Source organism: Molothrus aeneus, chromosome 3 (assembly GCF_037042795.1).
Source record: "Molothrus aeneus isolate 106 chromosome 3, BPBGC_Maene_1.0, whole genome shotgun sequence".
NCBI classification, from domain to species: Eukaryota; Metazoa; Chordata; class Aves; order Passeriformes; family Icteridae; genus Molothrus; species Molothrus aeneus.
Genome location: NC_089648.1, coordinates 110112364 through 110121773, shown reverse-complemented (window position 1 = coordinate 110121773; position 9410 = coordinate 110112364).

The window sequence follows — 9410 nt, the reverse complement described above, 5'->3', positions numbered from 1 at the left end:
TTGGTTTTGAAGATGTATTGATTTATGCTCTTGAAGAGGCAATTCAGCATTCAGCTTTCTCAGGAATGATCTGGCAATTTCCTGAATTGGGTCAGACCCCAAGAACCCAGTTTTGGAGTTGTGAGGAGTTACCCCAACATCTGCAGCTCCCAGGACAGAGAGAACCTGAGCCAAAACTCATGGAATTATAGCAGCCCAAATGATATTTTCAAAGCACTACAGCTTCTAAACAGCAATAAAAAAACATCAGTTCATAAACAATTTGTCACCTCACATTATTCCCATTTCCCTTTCAGAAACAGGTCCTAGAACAATCCTGTTCTTGAATGACAGAATCAGAGAAACATGGAATGGCTTGGGTTGGAAGGATCATCCAGTTCCAACCCCCTTGCCATGGGGAAATGATAATAATGCTTCCTTGTGGCCTCCAAAGAAATCACAGTTGTCTCTATTGCAACCTGTAGTCACTGTAAAAATATCTGTTTCATTATCTTTCAACTTAAACTCAAGTGCAGATGAAGATAATTTCATTAATGCCCCTTATTTCACATTCCTGTCCAATGGAAAGCCTTTTTAACTGTGAGAATTGGAAAAACAGAAACTTCCACAAACACTGAAGAGTTGTATCTGCAGCTTAAAAAGAAGCTTAGATTGATGTAAAAATACAATACACAGGTATTAAGCAGAAAAATCCTACACTTATATTTCTATAGTTAAATAGAAAACTTCAAAAAATCATAAACTTATATTTTTACTGTTTTATCAGTGCAGTTTCTCACTTAAGTAAGTGAGAAACTGCACTGATAAGATGGGAAGGGTTTAAAATGTAGGGTTGAGGTTGTATGGAATAAGCTGAGAGTTTAGAAGTTATAATAGAAGCATCTGTGTGCACATGAGTTAGAAACCCATTAGATAAAAGTATCCCCAGTACAGTAGAAGTAAGTAAAAGTGATAAGTTAAAAAAGCAGAATAAATTCTGTGGCAGCTATTAGTTTAGAACATTATATATTGCCTTGTAACAAAGAAACTTGTGACCACTCTTGAGCTATGGCCGACTGCTTGCTCCTTTAAAATCTCATGGCCTCTGAAAATGATGTTTATCTGAACAATAAATCATTCTTAGCTTGAAAATAGTCCCATCCCTTCATTTCTAGCAGTGACAATGATATCAACAAAGAAATCACAGTTGTCTCTATTGCAAGCAGTCACTGTATAAATATCTGTTTCATTATCTTTCAACTTAAACCCAAGTGCAGGTGAAGATAATTTCATTAATGCCCCTTATTTCACACTCCTGTCCAATGGAAAGCTCTTGTAACACAGGGGTTTCCCTCCTCTGTCACTAAATTATCTTTTTTTCTATTTTTCTCCCTCCAGGGGTCTCTGAGCCCCCAAAGTCAAATCATATCCAAAGCAAAACTCTCAAAGCCACTCACCTAAAAAATCAGATCATGGCACAACAACACATTAAATATGTATCTGACCCCTGTGCAGTGGCCTGAGTGGTTTCCTCAGAATTCAATGGGTTTTGAATTCATGAAAAGGTTGGAATTTTCCCCCTGAAAATTTGAACAAGCCAAGTACAGAGATAGATACATAGATCTGATAATATAGATCTGATATATCAGATATGCCACCCTTCATAGCCAGGCCCTGATAAAGGGAAGATTTTGGGGACTGTTTGTACCTGGGCAATTGTTCTCACTCACTCAGAGTAATTCCAAACAGCTCTGGCACCAGGCTGTGTACTCTGTGTGCTCCAGGAGCACAGAGACCTGGAGCTTTGTCCCTGGGGAGTGCCTGGAGATTTCCATGGCAAGAGAAGATTTTCATAAAGTGAGGAGGAAAAAAAAAAGAAGAAAAAAGACAAAAAGTTTAATGGAAAAATGCTAAATTTAGAATCCCAGAATGGTTTGGGTGGAAAGGGACATTAAAGCTCATCCCATTCCCACCCCCTGACATGGGCAGGGACAACTTCCATTATTCCAGGTTGCTCCAAGCCCCATCCAGCCTGGCCTTGGGCACTCCCAGGGATCCAGGGGCAGCCACAGCTTCTCTGGGCACCCTGTGCCAGGGCCTCACCACCCTCACAGGGAACAATTCCTTCCCAATAACCCATCCATCCCTGCCCTTTGGCAGTGGGAAGCCATTCCCTGTGTCCTGTCCCTCCATCCCTTGTCCCCAGTCCCTCTCCAGCTCTCCTGGAGCTCCTTTAGCCCCTGGAAGGGGCTCTGAGCTCTCCCTGGATCCTTCTCCTCTCCAGGTGTCCAGCTCTCACCCACCAGCACCCCAATCCCTTTTCCTCAGGAGAATTACATGGTGTCCCCTGATTTCTGATGACAAAATGGAAAAGCCTCTCCAGAAACTCGTTATTCCCCAGAGGGGAAAAAAAAAAAAGAAAAAAACAAAAGAAAATCAGCTAAAAATAATTAATGATGGAATCTCAGCCCCGAGGAACACTCGTGCACGAGGTGTGGGGTCCATCTGTCTGTCTGCCTCATCCTGCCAGCCTCCTTCCCCCTGCAGTCTCACTTCAGAGCTGCCCACTCACTCTCTGCTTGCCAAATCCTCAGTGTGGCTTTGCTGTGGAGTTGGGAATTCTGGCTGGGAAGCTCTCCCACAGCTGCAGCTCCCTCCTCCCAGCTGCCAGGAGGGTGGGCCCTGCTGGTGGGGTTGGGTGAGGAATTGTGGATGGCAGCTCCCAGGACACACTGTGAGCTCAGACATCCCGGTGGATGTAATGTGGAAAACAACACCTAAACCAGCTCCAGCTGGATTTCCTGCTACTTTAGCAAATTTCCTACAAACAGGATGGTTTCTCTGCTTCTCCATGGAAGAGTTTTTCTCTCTGCCTCTTCCTCCTGCAGCCCCTTGGCTGGATCCACACCAGTGAGTGAAGCAATGCCAGGACCAGGCTCAGACATAAAATTTCCCCCAGCCCCTGGCAGATTTTGGCTCAGGAGTCAGCACAGACACCAATCCCCAGCCAGCTGCCCACTGTGGATCCCTTTTTGGGGCAGCCAGGAGATCTCAGTGTCCTGTCTGTGGCTTGGCCCTTCCAGCTGGCCTTGGATTTATCCCTGTGGATGTGGGCACTGCACTCACAGATGATTCTCAGCAGCCACAAACCTCCCCTGCCTTGTGCTTGCTGCTCTTCCTGGGAAAACATCAGAGGCTGAAGTGGCTGGGAGCTGGGATAATGGGATCACAGTCTGTTTCAGGAATGGAAACAAGCACAAGAAAGCACTTTTTTTAGAGCCCTAAAAAAACACCAGTGGTTGTCCAAGAGGCAAATGGTCTGCAGCATATGGAGAGTGATCCTCTGCCATCCTGCAGCCATTTACTCCTTGGATTCCACAGGCAAACTCCTGCTGGTGTCAGTGCACACGTGGTGGAGGAGAACTCACCCTCTGGAAAGCCCAAAACCATGGGAATCACTCCAGATTTGGGACACATGGCCTCAAGGGTGACTCCAGAGGAACATCTGCTCGCCAGGGTCTGCCCAACACCCTGGGGGTTTTCAGGAACAGGCCCAGACAGTTCATGATCCTGCTCTCCAGGCAGGAGAGGAGGACATGGGAAGAGCCCTGACTCCTGCTGAGGCCAGACAAGCTTTTGGCAGAGCTCTCCAGCCCACATTCCGGGGCAGAGGGAAGCAGATGGCCGGGAATTTAGGGCTCTGGCAGGAGGAATCTCTGGGCCTTTGGCAGAGGGTGCTGATTTAGCTGCATTTCCTTCTGCTTGTTCAGTTTCTGTTTGAGCTTCTCCCGCTCGTGGGGTTTCTTAGGAGGCTTTGTCAGAGCAAGGAAAAGCAGCTGGTGCCTGGAGCCACCTGCTCCCAGCAGCTGGAGGGGCCTCCTTGACCCATTATCAGTTATTATGACCCTAAACCATCCTTAGAAATACCTGTACAGCCCACAGACCACAGAATATTTAGGTTGGGAAAGGCCTCTGAGATCAATGAGTGTTAGAACCCAGGAAATTCCTCTGGCTGCCCTGGAGGACTCGAGACCCTGCCAGGGGGCTCAGAGACCTTGGCACAGAGCCCAAGGCACCTGTGACTTTGATTTTGACCCATGGAGCAAATTACCAACTTTATATGAAGAATTACAAGCCAAGAGAGTTTAACTAGAATAATAGTTTGTCACGGGGTGAAAAATAGATTTTTGGGGTTTTAGAATGGGGGTTTGGGGTCCCAAGATGGAAGAATTTGGGTGTACCCTGTCCTTCTTTCTTCTTCCTGGCCTCCATGTTCTGGGTAATGCTGGCACTTTTGGGTTGGTTTAAGGTAGAAGCTCACTGTCTAACACAGGTGATAGGTATTGGGAAGTTATGGTAAATATTGTACATGTAGTTTTTAGTATAAAAAGATAACACTGCCCCAGGGGCAGGCAGAGTGCCTCTGTCTGGCCTGCTGAACAGACCTCAGCAGGCCAGAGAAAGAATTTTATAAATAAGATACAATAAACAACCTTGAGACTGAGAATTGAAGAGTTCTGACTCCTTCTTTGACTGCTGGGCTGGGAAAAGAGACTTCCTAACACATCCCGGGGTCACTGTGACCAGCAGAGATTCTGAGGAATGAGTCCAATAGTTCCCCCAGCACTGCCAACGTCCCCATGTCCCCAAGTGGCACATCCACATGGCCTTTAAACCCCTCCAGGGCTGGGGACTCCACCACTGCCCTGTTCCAGGGCTGGACAACCCTTTCCATAGAGAAATTTTCCCTGATATCCAACTGAAACCTCCCCTGGAACAATGTGAGGCTGTTTCCCCTCATCCTTTTTACTTGGGAGAAGAGACCAAGCCCCCACCCCCTCCTGTCAGGGAGCTGTGCAGAGCCACAAGGGCCCCCCTGAGCCTCCTTTTCTGCAGGCTGAGCCCCTTTCCCAGCTCCCTCAGCCCCTCCTCATCATCCCAGTCGTGCTCCAGAGTCCCTTGCCTCATTCAGGGTGAGCCTGTGTACCCCAGCCTTGAGATTATCCTAAAATTGTTGGCATTCACAGCCCAGACCGTGGGTTGGTGTCACCATTAGGTCAGATGTGACATACACACACGTGATCAGAATCCAAGAAAAAAGTTTTTTTACTCTGCACCTTCTCCAGCTTATATACTCTTAACAAAGCGTGAGCTTAAGTCATTAACTACGTCACTAAATAATATAATAATATTATAATGTATATAATAACTATAATAATAACTTATTATAATAATTGGTGCAGAGCAATTAGCATCAATATAATTGGCAAAAGTTTTACAGAAATTTAATAAGGCACATATGCACATCTACTTATGCACATAGCCTAGCTGACAAAAATTTTCATGTATCTTTTCTAATATGTTTCCCTGCTGATGGCCTTGTCTTCTTCCTTGCTACGGATACACTTGAAAATCATCAATTATTTCTTCTATTTTCATCAATTATTTCTTCATCAAATCATCAATTATTTCTTCTATTTTCTCAGCTTTACTTGCAGGCCAGCTGTCAAGCCCTTCCATGGGTTGGGACCTCTCCCATCTAGGGGGAATGCAGGACAGGATGACACGTTCAGCGCCCAGAGATAAGGCAGCACCCAGAGATAAGGCTGGCCAGTGGTTTATTGCACAAGAGATGTGCTGGGCTGGGCTGTGCTGTTCCCTCCCAGTGTCCCCTACATCCCCCATTGCTCCTGAGATTGGGACTATGTTTGCTGACTGATATCAGTGCAGAGCTCTGCCAGGCAGTGCCACAACCCCAAATGTTGATTTTACAGGACTGAAACCAAGGCAGGATGGGTCTCCCTGCAGAGTTCAGGGGTTCCTCTGGGAAAGGTGACGTCCAAACTCAAATTCTTGAGTACATGATGAGTACATGCATATTGGTGTAGCAGCTGAATTGCTGCTGGTATAGTCCAGGATAAGGAAGCAAAAAGAATCTTTGCATAATATCCACAGATGTTTTATTCAGATGTTCAGGTGCCAGCACCCTCGCACAGAGGGGCTGAGTTTGGGTCTGCCAAGGGCCCAGGGGGTGATCCTGGTCTCTGGGCTGTACAAAGGTGAGATCTGAGATCCAGTCAGGGAATAGGGAGGAGAGGGTCAGGGACATAGAAATAGGCACAGGAACAGGGGAAGGAGTAAATGGGGTCTAGCAGCTTTTTGAGGGAAGCTTCTTGTGTCTCCCTAAACCAGGGAATGTCCCCCAGGGTCTCCACAATTCCCTGGTTTTTATATTATTAAGAAATCTTCTCTGAACCCAGCACCCACACCCAGATACTGGAATAAATCACACAAACCTCCCTTTTCTTCATGGTGGAAAAAGCCCATTCTTTATTCCCTTTCCCTTTTATACAGTTTTACAGACCTGTGTCTGAGTCCAATTGGTCAGTAACTTTCTTGCCAATTACTTTATTGGTTATTAACAAGTTGCTATTCTGTATTGATTGCTCACTCAAACCCCATGTGTGTATATGCAGGAAAAGTTGTTTGTGAGAGATAATTTTCATTTTTCTATCTAACAGATAGAAACAGTTAAATAGATACAACAGTATAAAACCAGTTTATACAGGTGCTGGTTGTTTTTCACCCAGGAATAGATGGTTATGTTAACAAACTGCTCACACCAAGATGAATTTGCAAAGTGCTAGCTTCCCTTAAAAGAAATAACAGAGCAGGCCTGATTTTATGAGGCCTTTCTTTATGATTTTTCTACCTTACTGCAACACATGTACATGTACAAATGAGTACAAACCTCATTTTCCTTACAGCACAAAGCAGGACAGAAAAAGGCAGGCAGTGAATTCCATCTCAGTGCCAGCCACTCCTCTTCTCAGGCACGTTCCTAGTGCACCTCTAACTCCTTTTTCTCTGTGTAATATCTGATATATCCCTGACTTGAGGGCTGTATGTGATGGGTTTTTCTCTGAGCTTGGTGATGATCCCTTCCCACACGTCCCCTGGGGATTGCAGAGCTGTCAAGACCAACACTGGGGTAACAATCAGCCCCTCCACTGCCCAAATTTGCCTTTTCCCTCCTTCACAGAGGCAGCAGAGCTGTTTCCCCACTGAAACAGCACTGAAATCCTCAGTTTTCCTTTGCAGCCATTCCAGCTGTGGCTTCCCCATCCCTGGTGTCCAAGGCCAGGCTGGACAGGGCTTGGAGCAGCCTGGGATAGTGGGAGGTGTCCCTGCCATGGCAGGGCTGGAATGGGATGAATTTTAAGGCCTCTTCCAATTCAAACTATCAAGATACACCCAGAGACCCCTCCTCTCTCTGATGATGTGGATCAATGCAAACCCCTACAAGAGGAGAATTAATCGCCCTTATTATGAATCTTTGCATCTATCGAGATTAAAATTTATTTTATTAAAATTAATTTACGATATTAAAATGCCATTAATTAGACTTTCAGATCATTCCCAGTCGCTGAAATCACCAGAACTGCCAGCATTAATGGGACACACGGACAATCTCGGGCTGAACTCAGCAGCAGGATAAAAATCCAGGTCACCAAATCCAAACACCTCTGCAATCCTTCCCAGGGACAGCTGCCCAGAACAGGCTGTCACCCACTGGCATCCATCCAGCCAGGCTGATCCCACCGGGCAGGGGCTGAGCAGCCTCGGAGCTGAGGACCCAGGAGCCGCCCGTCCCCTCCAGAGGGAGCCCCAGCAGCGGCTGCATACTCGATTTCCTCGCTTTGGCTTTGCTCTTTGACAGAGATAAAGCAGGTGGAGGCTGAGGAGATGGACCCTGTCTGGGTGAGTGAAATTTGTGGGATCTGCAGCTCTGGATCACACCCTAGATCCTCCCTACCTTCCAGCAACCCCAATGGCCAATACAGACAGCAGAGCCCATCTTCAAAAAAAAATCTGGATTTTTTTTTTTGTCCTGAAGATCTGGAGGGTCCTTCATCTTTTTCCCACTCGTAGAACTTCACTTTTCCTGGTTTGTGGCCAGCCCTTCTCACTCTCACAGATATTTTTGGGGTAAATGCTGAATTTCAGCATCACCAGCCTTGAATTTGGTTTGGAATCACGGGATAATTTGGGTTGGAAGGGACCTTAAAGCTCATCCCATTCCACCCCCTGCCATGGGCAGGGACACCTCCCACTCCAAGCCCCATCCAACCTGGCCTTGGACACTTCCAGGGATCCACATTCCTGCTCACACCTCTGCTAATAAATTTAGTGCTAAGGTTTAGGTTTTAGCTTTGCCCCAGCTCTTCCTGACAAGGCTGAACTTTACAGGAATAAACCATGGAAAAGCACTCGAGCTTATGCACCCCTGACCCTGCAGCCTCACCAGAGCTTCCAGGGCCTAAAGGGGCTCCAGCAGAGCTGGAGAAGGACTTGGGACAAGGAATGCAAGGACAGGACACAGGTGTGGTGGTGTTCACAGGGGTCTCAGGCAGAGGGAAGAGACGAGAATGTTGACTCCATGTTTAGAAGGCTAATTTATTATTTTATGATATATATTCTATTAAAACTATACTAAAAGAATAGAAGAAAGGATTTAATCAGAAGGCTAGCAAGGAAAGCAGAGAGAATGGAATGATAACCAAAGCTCCTCTCAGAGAGTCTGAGCCAGCTGACTGTGATTGGCCATTAATTAGAAACAACCAACATGGACCAAAGATGCACCTGTTGCATTCCACAGCAGCAGATAATCATTGTTTACATTTTGCTCCTGAGGCCTCTCAGTTTCTCAGGAGAAAAAATCCTAGCAAAGGGATTTTCCAGAAAATATCATGGCTACACACAGGGAATGGCTTCCCACTGCCAGAGGGCAAGGATGGATGGGATATTGGGAAGGAATTCTTCGGTGTGAGGGTGGGCAGACCCTGGCACAGGGTGTCCAGAGGAACTGTGGCTGCCCCTGGACCCCTGGCAGTGTCCAAAGCCAGGCTGGATGGGGCTTGGAGCAGCCTGGGATAGTGGAAGGTGTCCCTGCCATGTAAGGGGGTGGCACTGGATGATCCTTGAGGTCTCTTCCCACCCAAACCATTCCATGATTTCATGGTGGAAACACAAACCCAGTGCAGGAGGGACTCTGCAGCCACAGCTGGGTGGCTTTGGAGAAGAGCCTGAAGGGCGTTTCAGAAAACACCACGTGTGGTGTGGCCAGGCTGAATTTTTGGCCTTTTCCCCATTTTTTGCAGGAGTGGGACGGCTCTGGGCAGGGGCAGCAGGGACCTGGCCGTGTGTGCCCAATTCCCGCGGGTTTGTACCCAAACCGCGGCTGCCGATGGCCTCGGAGGGGACCGATCGAGCCCTGCCCCCGGCTCCGGCATCCTCCTGCTCCTGCTCCATTCCCTATCCCTGTCTGTTCCCTTCCTGCTCCATTCCCATTCCCCCTCCATTCCCGATTCCTGCCTGTTCCCTTCTCGCTGCATTCCCAATCCCTGCCAGCTCCATTCCCCCTCCATTCC